A 13,522-nucleotide genomic window follows, 5' to 3' on the forward strand; every position below is an offset into this window, starting at 1 on the left:
GGGCACAGGGGGTTAAATATAGGCACGGGGCTAGGTGAAGGCCTCCATTCGGGAGCATCTACCATATCCCTTATTTTAAACTTCTCTAAGGGATCTGTCCTCCCGTACCGGTATGTCCCCAAACAATAAGTCCCCTCATCTCCCGGGCTTGGATTTTCTATGGTTAGTGTAAGAACCATATTAAAGCCAAGCAACATGCTGAGTTCAGCCTTCCGATTCCCACTATCCTTATTATTTTTAAGGAGGGTCATACGACTAATTAGGGATTTCCCGCTCTTATCTTTTTATTTAAGGCACTTCGCGGTTTGTAGGACCAGTCTGTTCCTGTGTTCCATCCCACTGATCCCCAATAGTGAGTCTTCTCCCCAGACGTTATCAGTAACACAAATATATTGAATTCCCCGGGTGTACAAGTCATATAGCCAACTGGATCGGGCTAAATCCGGCCCATGGTGGGGTTTTGTTTCTAGACATGGGACCACAGTACAATAGTCGAAGGAATATGTGGCCACCTGAGTGTTGGATGAGTTATACCAAAAGGTAACAGTACCCTCATATTCCTCCGACCAAGGATTCCAGTTGCCACCCTCCTCTCTCGTGATTACTGCTCGAGACCCACCTCCCACTCCGACGAGTCCCAAACAAAACAATGTCCACAGCATGACTAGACCTGGTCTCCCAGATCTGGAACTTTCTTACAGTGGGAAGCGTGGATCCAGGTGGGTGTTCCGGCTAGTTTCACAGCTGTGGCAGTAGTCAGAAGCACCTGGTAGGGACCATCAAATCGAGGCTCGAGGGAGTGCTTCCTGAGGAACTTCTTGACATACACCCAATCCCCAGGCTTCAAGGTATGGGTCCCGGTGTCTGCCTCTGGATCTGGGATGGAAGAGAACACCTGTGCATGGACCCTGGTTAGTTCTTTGGCAAGGGAAGTCACATACTTAGTCAACACATCAGATTGCAGTTGTAACTGTTAGGGGTAGTAACAACCTAACCTTGGGGCTGACCCAAACAGAATCTCATAGGGGGATAGTGCGTGATCCCCCCTGGGTGTATATCTCACACTGAACAGGGCTATTGGGAGACAGTCTGTCCAGGGTAGCCCTGTTTCCTGCGTCATTTTGAGCATTTTGCTCTTTAGTGTGCCATTAAGTCTCTCTACCTTTCCACTACTCTGGGGGTGGTAAGGTGTGTGGAACAGCAGACTGCTACCAAGGGTCTGCCAAATTTCTTTGGTGACGTTGGCAGTGAACGCTGGACCTTGGTCACTTTCGATGACCTCTGGGATTCCGAACCTGCAGACGAGTTCTGAGAGTAGTTTCTTAGCAGTAGTCTTTGCAGTCATATTGCTCACTGCGTATGCTTCTGGCCAGCCGGAGAAGACATCTACTACTACTAGGGCGTATTCGTATCGCCCGCTCTTTGGCATTTGGATGTGGTCAATCTGGATCCGTTGAAAGGGATACATGGGTCTGGCAAGGTGTTTTGCAGGAACCCTCTCCATACGTCCTGGGTTACATTCCGCACAAGTAACGCACGACTTACAGTATCGGTCAGTCAGAACCGAGATTCCAGGGGCCACGTAGTACTTCTGAATGAGGGCGTTCATCAGCATTTTGGATAAATGCGTGGGTCCATGAGCCCATTGTACCACTGCTGGGTACAGAGATCTTGGAAGACAGGGTTTCCTTGAGATTTGATACAGCCCTCTTCTGTCTTTGGTAGCCCCCTTATCTTCCCAGATTTTCAGCTCTTCTGGCGTAACTCTCGCCTGTGCTTCTGAAAGACTTCTTACATCTGGGATGGTAGGCACTTCTGGTCCCGTCCGAGCGACCATTTCCATTGGCTAATCCTCCACCCGAGTCTCATTTCCTTCGTCTGGACCCGCTGCTGCTTCTTTAGCTGCTTTGTCAGCTAGATAGTTCCCTCTAGCTTCTGGTGAATTTAACTTTCCGTGACCCTTGACTTTCAGCACAGCCACTTGGGTAGGTAGAAGCAGCGCATCCATCAGTTCTCCGATAGCCTCATGATGTTTCACTGGAGTACCTGCTGTCGTCAGGAATCCCCTGGTTTTCCATATTAGTCCAAAGTCGTGTGCCACTCCAAGAGCATACCTGGAGTCCGTGTAGATATTTGCAGTCTTCCCTTTGGCCAATTTACAGGCTTAAATCAGGGCTTGCAGTTCTGCTTCTTGTGCAGACATCGTTGAAGGCAGTCTCTGAGCTTGGAGGATGGTGTCTTCCGTAGTGATTGCATACCCCGTGTGAAACCTTCCCTTGCTGTCCGCATACCTGGAACCGTCAATAAAAATTGTAAGTTCGGGATTCTGCAGTGGGGTATCTAGGACAGTAGGTAGGTGTGAGGTTTGTTGTTTCATAAGCTCAAAGCAATCATGTTCGGGCACCCCCGGATCATTTGTTTCTTTTTCCTCTTCTGACTCTACACCCCCCTCAGGAAGTGGGAGGAGAGTGGAGGGGTTGAGTATATGGCATCGGCGTAGAGTCACATTATCCGGCAGGAGGAGCGAACATTGCAGTCTGAGGTGTCTTGCTGCCGAAAGATGTTTTGGTTGCGTTTGATTGAGGATGGCCGTAATGTCATGAGGAGCTTGAACAATCAAAGAGTGTCCCAAAACAAGGTCCGAGGTTTTGTCCAACAGGACCTGAGCAGCAAAAACGGCCCTTAGGCAGGAGGGCCCTCCTCGGGCTACTGTGTCTAGCTGTGCAGAGTAGTAGCCAACTGGTCTCATTCTGGGGCCGTGAGATTGGGCAAGGACACCCGTCGCATATCCCTGCCGTTCGCTGACGAAAAGGTGGAAGTCCTTGTTATAGTCCGGCAGGCCCAATGCAGGGGCTGTGGAGATGGCTGTCTTCAAAAGATAGAAACTTTCAAGCGCCTCCGGTCCTAGAAGAAATGGATCCGTCTTTAAAGCATCGTACAGGGGTTGCATCAGTAGAGAGGCTTCTGGGATCCATGATCTGCAGTAGGAGATTAGGCCAAGGAAAGCCTGTAACGCCCGCGCGGAGTTTGGCACTTGTATCCTCTGGACTGCCAGTATCCGTTCGTGGGTGAGGTGCCTGGCCCCCTGCGTGATGCAGTGACCAAGGAAAACCACCGAAGTGGAGCACCACTGGAGCTTGGATAGAGATGCTTTGCAACCTTGGTCGGCCAGGAAGTAAAGCAGGCTTTCCGATGCCGCCTCAGCTGTGGGGAGGTCATCAGTGCACAGCAAGAGGTCATCAACATATTGTAGGAGAACCACCGTAGTGTGTTCAGATTGCCATGGTGCGAGGATAGACGCAATGGCTTTCGCGAACTGACTTGGGGAATTCTGGGCCCCCTGAGGCATCACGGTCCATGTATATTGCCGGCCATCATGGGTGAAGGCGAAGAGAAATTGTCAGAACGGGTCCAACGGGATGCTGAAGAAGGCATTTGCAAGATCCACGACTGTGAAGTATGTGGCGGTGGGCGGTACCCCCGCCAACAGGGTATGTGGATTAGGCACAAAGGGTGTGACCAAAATGGTGGCCTCGTTCACTGTTCGGAGGTGCTACACCATACGGTATTTCACCGGCATCCCCTTGGGTGTCTTCTTCTTTACTGGAAACAACGGGGTGTTGCAGGGAGATTCACAGGGTATGAGTGCCCCATTTCCCAAGAGTGCCTTCACTTGCCCTGCGATAGCCTGTGAGACGGCAATCTTGAGTGGATACTGCGGCCGACGTGGTAGGCTGGCTCCAGGTTTCAGTTTAACTACCACAGGTGGCACTCGGAGTTTACCGATGTCTTCCGGGCCTTTGGACCACAGTTTATCTGGAATTCGCTGGAGGACATCGGCCGGCACTGTATTAGGGTTTTCCGTGCTGACTGCAAGGAGTAAAGGTTCTGATGCCAGAATCATCGTATCTTCTTCCGACAAAGGCGATGACACCTTTATTCCTCCATCCTCGGTATAGGTGATGGTGGCTTGCAACTTGGATAGCAGGTCTGCTCCCAGCAGGTTTAACGGAGATGTCTTGTGGATCACAAACCGTGCTAACACATTAGGTAGAGAGCCAATCTGTAGGGGTTTTGAAAGGCGGTGAGAGGTAGGACGTCCTTCTATGCCCATGGTCAAGATTTCGACATTGTCCAGCAGGGTCTTGAAAGGGAAATCCGCTTCCTTAATCACACTTCTGGCTGCACCTGTGTCCAGGAGGAAGGTAGTGGGACGGCCTGCAACGGAGAGGGTAACCTGGGCTTGTAGACCCGGCAGATCAATGTTGGTATCCCGCTGAGACATGGCCATAATGGACGCAGGCTTGCCACTGTCCTATTGTAGAAGGTCAGTGGCTGGAGGAGGTGGGGGAGGAAGTTGCTCTCTGGTACTTTGGCCGGAACGTCGCCTTCTTGGAGCGCGGCAGTCACGGCGGAGGTGTCCAGGGTGACCACAATTGTAGCATGTACGCAGATCTGGTTGTCCAGGCTGTGGCACCCGAAATCTCTGCAGGGATGGGTCCTCTGCCAGCATTGCAAGTGTGTGTCCTTTTCCTTCTAGCCCCTTTGCTACCAGTAACAGCGTATCCATGGACAATGTCTTGTATTCCGGACGAGATGTGATGAGGCCTTTCCGTATGGGTTCACGAAGTCCTGACACAAAGGCAGATGAAAGCATTTGGGCATGCGCTTTGGTTTGCGTGGAGAAGCCTAGGTCATTAAACAACTGAATCAGGCGAGTGTGGTACTTCTCCACAGATTCCCCCTTTTCCTGGGTGACGTCTTGGATGGTGGTCGCTTGATCTGCAAGACGATCCTGGGCCCACACCTTGATCTGTTCACAGAACTGAATACCGGATTCATATGTAACGTCGCTCTCCACCTTCAGTGGGTCCAGGTGCTTTTCAATCACTGGCCAGTAGGTGTCTCCTGCTTTAACTTCAGTAAGGGCCTGGAGGTCCTTCCAGGTAGCACTAAAATTCTTCTGAATTTGCACCAGTCTCTGGTAAAAAGGCATCGGCTGTCTATCCGGGTCAGGGAGACTGGTGTTAAGGGTAGACGCCAGAGTGGGAGTAAAAGAAACGTACAACACAGGAGCATCGGCTGGAAGCCGGACTCCTGCGGACTTGGGAGGCTGTTGGCTGTGGGCTAAACGTGCGGGCCCTGGCATCCGGGCCCGCTGGTCTCCACTTGCGTTAATGAAGTGTTCAAGGCGATCCTGCGCACTTCGGATATCTCTCTGTACTCCTTTGAACTCCCCCAGGAGGCTACGGGTTACATTGGCACTAGTGGGGGATGGATCTGCCCATGGATGGAGTCCGTAGCCAGGGGCAAGGCTCGGGGAACCATCTTCCCCTAACATCATGAGGGGAAGGCTGCCAGAATTGAACTGGTTAGCTTGTTCTACAGTGCCTTCTAGGGATAGAGGCACAGCGCTGGATGGCACATGAAAAGAGCCATCTGCATGCAGCACTGGATACAGAGACGTCAGAGAATTAGGATTCCCGGGTGTAGCAAGATGGCCGCCGGAGGAAGGGGCGGGGCCAGGTGAGGCAAGATGGCCGCCGGAGGAAGGGGCGGGACCAGGTGAGGCAAGATGGCCGCCAGAGGAAGGGGCGGGGCCAGGCAAGATGGCCGCCGGAGGAAGGGGCGGGGCCAGGTGAGGCAAGATGGCCGCCGGAGGAAGGGGCGGGGCCAGGTGAGGCAAGATGGCTGCCGGAGGAAGGGGCGGGGCCAGGTGAGGCAAGATGGCTGCCGGAGGAAGGGGCGGGGCCAGGTGAGGCAAGATGGCTGCTGGAGGAAGGGGCGGGGCCAGGTCCTGTCCCGGATGGGGAGGGACCGGAAGTGATGTTACCGACACTAGAAGTGGACACTAAGGAAGAAGTAACATCACGGTAGGGGCGGGGCGCTCCACAATTACTGCAGACCTCACGCCATGTGGGATTTTGAACATTACAAACAAGGCAAGTCCAGCAGGGATGGCCGCCATCATAGGGAGGGGGTATAGTGGACACAAAGGCATTACACTGTTCATGATACAAGTAATACACATCCCCCCCTCCTTCACCTCCTCCTCCACCCAACTCTGCTCATGTATCCCTTTTGCTACTCTATACCACGCCTCAGCAGACTGCAGCACCCCCCTGTCTGCCAGAGCCCCCTTTTTGTCCTTCAAAACTTTCCTCCATTGTTCTGGCTGTAATCTACCACCCCTAATCTTCTCCCATCCTGCAACTTTTCTGATCCTTTCCCATTGTTCAGCAAACTCTGCTCCCTCCCTTTCAGCAACCAAATCACAAGCTCTATGGCCTTTGCCCTTGCTCACTTTGTTCCCCATTTTCTAAACAACCTGCGTCTATGCCTAACCTTCTCAATCTGCTCAACTCTATTCTACCTACCAAGTCTATCCTATCCGAAGATTCTGGACACAGTAGTGTTCCTCTTGTAAAATCTGCTTTCTTCAAATCCTTCCAATATAACCCCTCTTTCCCACTCAGATCACAATGCACATTAATTCTATAACACCGAACAAACGGTACTGACGGGATTACTGGAGAATACCCACAACGGCTCAAGGTATATGGCTCACCTACCTTAGCGACAGCCCACCCTCCACTAGTAATCCCCAACAGCACTCCCTGAACACAGTTTGGACAGGACATTTAGCTATACACAGAGACTGACGATTATATTCAGTGACCAAAGACCTCAACAGTATCCGGAGATGTCAGCCGTCACAACGCACGGCTATAATTCCCACGTATTACTCCCTTTGTACAAGGGCATATACCGAGCTCAATCATACAAATGAATACGCGTTTTTTCAAATTTACCTGCCCGCTCTCCAAGCGTATTAGAGCAACTGTGCCCTATTACCTAGGGGAGCGTGCCCTCGGGCGTGCACCCTCAAAGCGTATAGGAACACAGACTATGTCCTGCTATACACTCGAGTCCGCCCCTCTACACACAAAAGGTTAATCCTCACAGAATTTGTCTCTTGGTCTTAGGTACACAGTCTTTAACCGTATCAGACACAACAGCCACAGCATACAAAATACCCCTAGACAGGTAACATGGTGGTTTTTCGGGTGGACAGAACTAGAGTTATTACCTGTCTTTCAGTGAAGGTCTAGTCTGGATCAGATACAGGCAGATTTAGCAGTTAGAAATCAGTTTGACACAGGTAGATAAAGCAATCTTACCGTGTTCTGTAGATTTTGGGCCCCTGAGTTCCGCGTGCTATCTGCCGGTCTCTATACGTTCCAGGCTGTGACCTCACAGATCCACCCGCTCACCAAGGGACGCCACTGAGCTGGAATATGGTTTTCTCCAGCAGGCTTCAGGGTATTCTGCAGCTTCCTAATTGTGTAGAAGCAGTATGCGCACACTGACCAAGTCAAACACGAGGTATCAATCTCATGCTCAAAATGGCTCTTCTGGGAGAAACATCCAGACAGGGCCTTTTATTAAAAAGCATAACACCTGCCCTTTATGGGCGTTTAACAGATTACATCAGTAACATATATATATTCTTATTCGCTGGGTTATATAGAATTCCCCGCCTCCCCCTCTCCCCACCTCTCTCAAGTAGGAGCCTTTGTCTCAATAACATGTGTCCAAATCTGAATCTGAAAGTAGATATCTCTCTGTTGTAGAAGGTCCTGTGTGGGGGATGGGGAGGGACTGGGAAAACACTCAATATTGAATACAGGTATATATATATATATATATATATATATATAACACTATGACCTTTAACTCTTAGAGGCTGCTTGTGCAACTTATATATATATTCAGCTAACATTATACCACATATCTTTCACCATGTCATTGTCCAGCAAATTCCATGATGAGATTGTGGCCATCAACCCCCCCCCCCACACAGAGCTAAAGGTCATTACAATAGCATAATACATTTGGTTTATCCAAATCAATAGACATTTTATACTAACTAATTATCATGTCTACTACAGACCCCTGTAGCATTCCTGTAGCAGAAGTATAGGCAGACCCCTGTAACATTCCTGTAGCAGAAGTATAGGCAGACCCCTGTAACATTCCTGTAGCAGAAGTATAGGCAGACCCCTGTAACATTCCTGTAGCAAAGGTATAGGCAGACCTCAGTAACTCTTCTGTAGTAAAAGTATAAGTGGTCTCCAGTAACATTCCTGTAGCAGAAATATAGGCGGACTCCAGTAACATTCCTGTAGCAAATGTATAGGCAGACTCCAGTAACATTCCTGTAGCAGAAGTATAGGCAGACCCCTGTAACATTCCTGTAGCAAAGGTATAGGCAGACCTCAGTAACTCTTCTATATATATAAAATTAAATGTATGTCTGCGTGTCTGTCTGTCTGTCTGTTTGTCCTTTATGCGCTACTACACCATTCATCCGATCGCCATGAAACTTTGGGAAGTTGTTGAGTACACTCCTGGGAAGATTATAGGCATAGTACAATTATGCTATGATAAATGGCGCGCGTGCGAGCGTCGTCGACAGTTACGCCCCCCCCCCCGACGTAGATCGTTTGATTTCCATCACTGCCACTAATTCTCTCACTTCGCGATGTCGTAGAAACATGAAATTTGGCACGAGCACTGATTGTCATAAATAGGAAAAGTTAATGGGTCCCAACTCGATTATTCAATTCTAAGCGCCAAAGAATTAGCGTCCAAATTTTACGTACAGAATCTAATTTTCTCGCTTCCCAATGTCATAGAAACTTGAAATTTGGCATGAGCATTGATTATGTCATAAATAGAAAAAGTTAATAGGTCCCAACTCAATTATTCAATTCTAAGCGCAAAAGAATTAGCGTCCAAATTTTACGTACGGAATCTAATTCTCTCACTTTGCAATGTCATAGAAACTTGAAATTTGGCATGAGCCATGATTATGTCATAAATAGGAAGATGTAATGAGTCCAAACCTGATTATTCAATTCTAAGCGCCAAAGAATTAGCGTCCAAATTTTACATATGGAATCTAATTCTCTCACTTCCCAATGTCATAGAAACTTGAAATTTAGAACGAGCATTGATTATGTCATAATTAGGAAAAGATAATGGGTCCCAACTTGATTATTCAATTCTAAGCGCAAAAGAATTAGCGTCCAAATTTTATGTACGGAATCTCATTTTCTCACTTCCTAATGTTATAGGAACATGAAATTTGGCACGAGCATTGATTATGTCATAAATAGGAAAAGCTAATAGGTCCCAACTTGATTATTCAATTCTAAGCGCAAAAGAATTAGTGTCCAAATTTTACGCACGGAATCTAATTTTCTCACTTCCCAATGTCATAGAAACTTGAAATTTGGCACGAGCATCGATTATGTCATAAATAGGAAAAGCTAATGGGTCCCAACTCGATTATTCAACTCTAAGCACCAAAGAATTAGCGTCCAAATTTTACGTACGGAATCTAATTTTCTCGCTTCCCAATGTCATAGAAACTTGAAATTTGGCACAAGCATTGATTATGTCATAAATAGGTAAAGTTAATGGGTCCCAACTCGATTATTCAACTCTAAGCGCCAAAGAATTAGCGTCCAAATTTTACGTACGGAATCTAATTTTCTCGCTTCCCAATGTCATAGAAACTTGAAATTTGGCACAAGCATTGATTATGTCATAAATAGGTAAAGTTAATGGGTCCCAACTCGATTATTCAACTCTAAGCGCCAAAGAATTAGCGTCCAAATTTTACGTACGGAATCTAATTTTCTCGCTTCCCAATGTCATAGAAACTTGAAATTTGGCACAAGCATTGATTATGTCATAAATAGGTAAAGTTAATGGGTCCCAACTCGATAATTCAATTCTAAGCGCCAAAGAATTAGCGTCCAAATTTTACGTACGGAATCTAATTTTCTCGCTTCCCAATGTCATAGAAACTTGAAATTTGGCATGAGAATTGATTATGTCATAAATAGGAAAAGTTAATGGGTCGCAACTCAACTATTCAATTCTAAGCGCCAAAGAGTTAGCGTCCAAATTTTACGTACGGAATGTAATTTTCTCACTTCCCAATGTCATAGAAACTTGAAATTTGGCACAAGCATTGATTATGTCATAAATAGGAAAAGGTAATAGGTCCCAACTCGATTATTCAATTCTAAGCACAAAATAATTAGCGTCCAAATTTTACGTACGGAATCTAATTCTCTCGCTTCCCAATGTCATAGAAACTTGAAATTTGGCACGAGCATTGATTATGTCATAAATAGGAAACGTTAATAGGTCCCAACTCAATTATTCAATTCTAAGCGCAAAATAATTAGCGTCCAAATTTTACGTACGGAATCTAATTCTCTCACTTCCTGATGTCATCTATTTATATAAAAAGGAATGTATGTCTGTCTGTCCTTTTTGCGCTACTACACCATTCATCTAATCGCCATGAAACTTTGGGAAGTTGTTGAGTACACTCCTGGGAAGATTACTGGCATAGTACAACTATCCTGCGAGCATCGTCGACAGTTATGCCCCCCAGACAATGATCGTTTAATTTCCATCTCAAGCACAAAAGCAAAAGGCATTACGAGCAACGGGATGCATGTTCAACTACAAAATGATGCATCCGCCGAACGTTTCGCAAGACAATTGCTGGATATTGAGAATGCTGAGGTAAAATGAAAGCTGTGCTGTGATTGGTTGCAATTTCTTATACTGCTGAGGTAAAATGAAAGCTGTGCTCTGATTGGTTGCTATTTCTTATACTGCTGAGGTAACATGAAAGCTGTGCTGTGATTGGTTGCTATATATTATCCCGCTGAGGTAACATGAAAGCTGTGCTGTGATTGGTTGCTATATAATATACTGCTGAGGTAACATGAAAGCTGCTGTGCTGTGATTGGTTGTTATATATTATACCGCTGAGGTAACTTGAAAGCTGCGCTGTGATTGGTTGTTATCTTGATATATAAAAACGAATGTATGTATGTATGTCTGTCTTCGCGGCAACCGTGAGGGCAGGTGAAACCCAGAAACATATTTTTTAAAGATACAGCATGCTATTGCTTAATTTGTAACAGAGCCTGGAGGCAGCCCTGTGGAAAAGACAGGAATTAGGTCCTACCTGTTAATTTCTTCTCTTGAAGTCATCCTGACAGCATACACATGGAGGTTGTCCGCCGGACACCTGTTTGGACAGAAAGCGGAGAATACAAAAGGTAACTCCCACCACCGGCTCACCAGTGTGTACCAAATAACTACAGTGACCCAGCTTTTCTTAACCAATCAATTAATACAGAAATCATAGTACAATACGTTACTTCACGTAAAAATAACTCAAGGGGAGGGAAAAGCCCCTATGCTGTGGACCCTGGAATTGAATAAAGAGGTTGTTAGACTTCCTGAAGGAATGTGTGACCTATTAGGCCAAAGTCAGAAGAGCAATTTCTTTTGTGCGCAAAAAAAGTGCGCTCCACGGATCTGCCAAATGCCCATGATCGAGGCTCTGTGCAGTGGCAGAGGACAATGGGGCCTGAGCTGCTGCTGCCCCATTCAGAGCAATGGGATGAAGACAAACCCCAAAAATAACCTCTAGCTGCAGGGAAGAAAAAACACATACATCACATAGAAGCGCTGTCTGGCTCCGTTGCGTCTTTTCCCCGCTTCCCGGCATTGGTCTTCAGACATGTCTTCTGGGATTGAAAAATACTGCCTCCAGGAAGCGTTGCCTCTGATTGGCATGGAATGGTTGTGATTGGTTCACTGAGCGCTGGCTCTGATTAGCTGAGCACTGTGGCAGCGCTACCAGGAGGCAGGGAGTTTCCAATCCCCGTCCAAAAGAAATGCTGAAGACAACTGCCACTGACCGGGGAGAAGATGGAGCCGAGCCGGACAGCGCTTCTAGGTGATATGCTTTTTTTTCTGCAGCTAGGGCTTAGTTTAGGGCTCTGACATTAGGATTTCCTAGTGTCAAAGTTGAATCGCACCGCATGAAAACACAGTTTTCGTGCGTTATGATGCAACAGAAAGAAAGAGAAACAGGGGCTACAAAACATTGCATGTCGCAGGCATATTGCGAAACCCGCAAGGTTTTTTATTCACAATGTCGCATGCTACAAAACGTCGCAAATGTGAAGGAACCCACAGGAAAATATGAGCTTCACATACATGCGATTTGTAGCATTGTCGCAACACAAAAACACTGCGCAACTTTGTCGCCCGTGTGAAGGAGGTCTAAAGAAAAGGGAACTATAAAGGAGTTTTGCTTCTTGCTGGACAGCTCCTTGAGGGCGGAGGTTGCTCCTCATGGAAGCATCAGGGCTGTAGCTCTGTATTTACATAATGACATATTTGTAGGAATAAGAAACATGGCAGAAGCAGGAGGATAACAGCACCAGCACCTTGCAGGCACAGTGTGGTCTCTGATATAAATCTATGCTCAGTCATACCTCTGTTAGACTTTCCCTGCCACCGGTGCTGCTGCAGCTTCCTGCTCGTCCACTATAAGCCACAGAGCTGCGATCCACTGTGGATGCACCCCGCGGCCATGGGGAAATGTTCTGCTCAAGCTGCTTCACAAAAAAAGGTGCAACTAACGCCGGAAGTCTGAAGGTCCACCAGTAAGGCCGGATACACATGGGTGAATATGAGATCCATCTGAGAAACTCGGACCAATATCGCATTTGCAAACGTGATTTTTGATGCAATTGCGATGCGTTTTTGCTTAAAAACATATTGCATCTAGGTAATTGTGATTTTCTTGTGCATAGAAAGTGCATGACATGCGAACGCAATGGAATTATTTTTAACAACCTCAAAGAAACTAATGGGCGATTAGGAATCGCCTAAAAGTAGGACACGCAGCAATTTTTCAGTCTCACAGCACTGCTGCAACGGAAGAATCGGTCAGGTGAAGAAACACATTGAAATCGATGTGTCATTTTCACGTGTGGGCTCCATCCACAATGCAATCAGACAGAACTCGTGTGAAAATTGCCCATGTGAATCTATTCTAAAAAAAGTGCCCTTTAGTCTTCCCCCATGTGACTTCCACATTATCATGTCTCCTGCCGTTACATTCTAGTATTTAGGCCTTATTCTCACGGGCAATTGTGATCTGTAAAAAACACACTCTGTATATATGTGCGTTTTGGTGCGTACGTGTTACATCTGTATTCACTGCGTTTTTCATGTTTTCAAAAAAAAAAAGACCCAATGACCCGTGACAATACCTATCCCTGTTCTACCGTTTACCCTTTACCCTTCCTGTTATGAGACCTGTAATCCTGGGAGGCCCCACTCCTCCTGTGACATCACACCTGCCAAGACAATTACCCAGTGGGTGTGGTTAGCCTTATATAAGTCTGTGGACTCCTAAGGAGCTATCATTCATTACTTCTGCAGCTTCTGGGCATTATGAATGGGGAGGTGTGTGATTGGGGCTAGAGGTGCAGGGTGGTCTGCTGGGGTTTTTTTTTGGCTTCCTGTGGGTGTCTGTGATGATTGGAGGTGCAGGCTAGTTGCTGCTTGTGGTGGGTTATCAGCTCCTGTCTGACTGTCTTCCCTCTTGTAGGTGATTCCAGGT

This window comes from Eleutherodactylus coqui, chromosome 9 (assembly GCF_035609145.1).
Source record: "Eleutherodactylus coqui strain aEleCoq1 chromosome 9, aEleCoq1.hap1, whole genome shotgun sequence".
NCBI classification, from domain to species: Eukaryota; Metazoa; Chordata; class Amphibia; order Anura; family Eleutherodactylidae; genus Eleutherodactylus; species Eleutherodactylus coqui.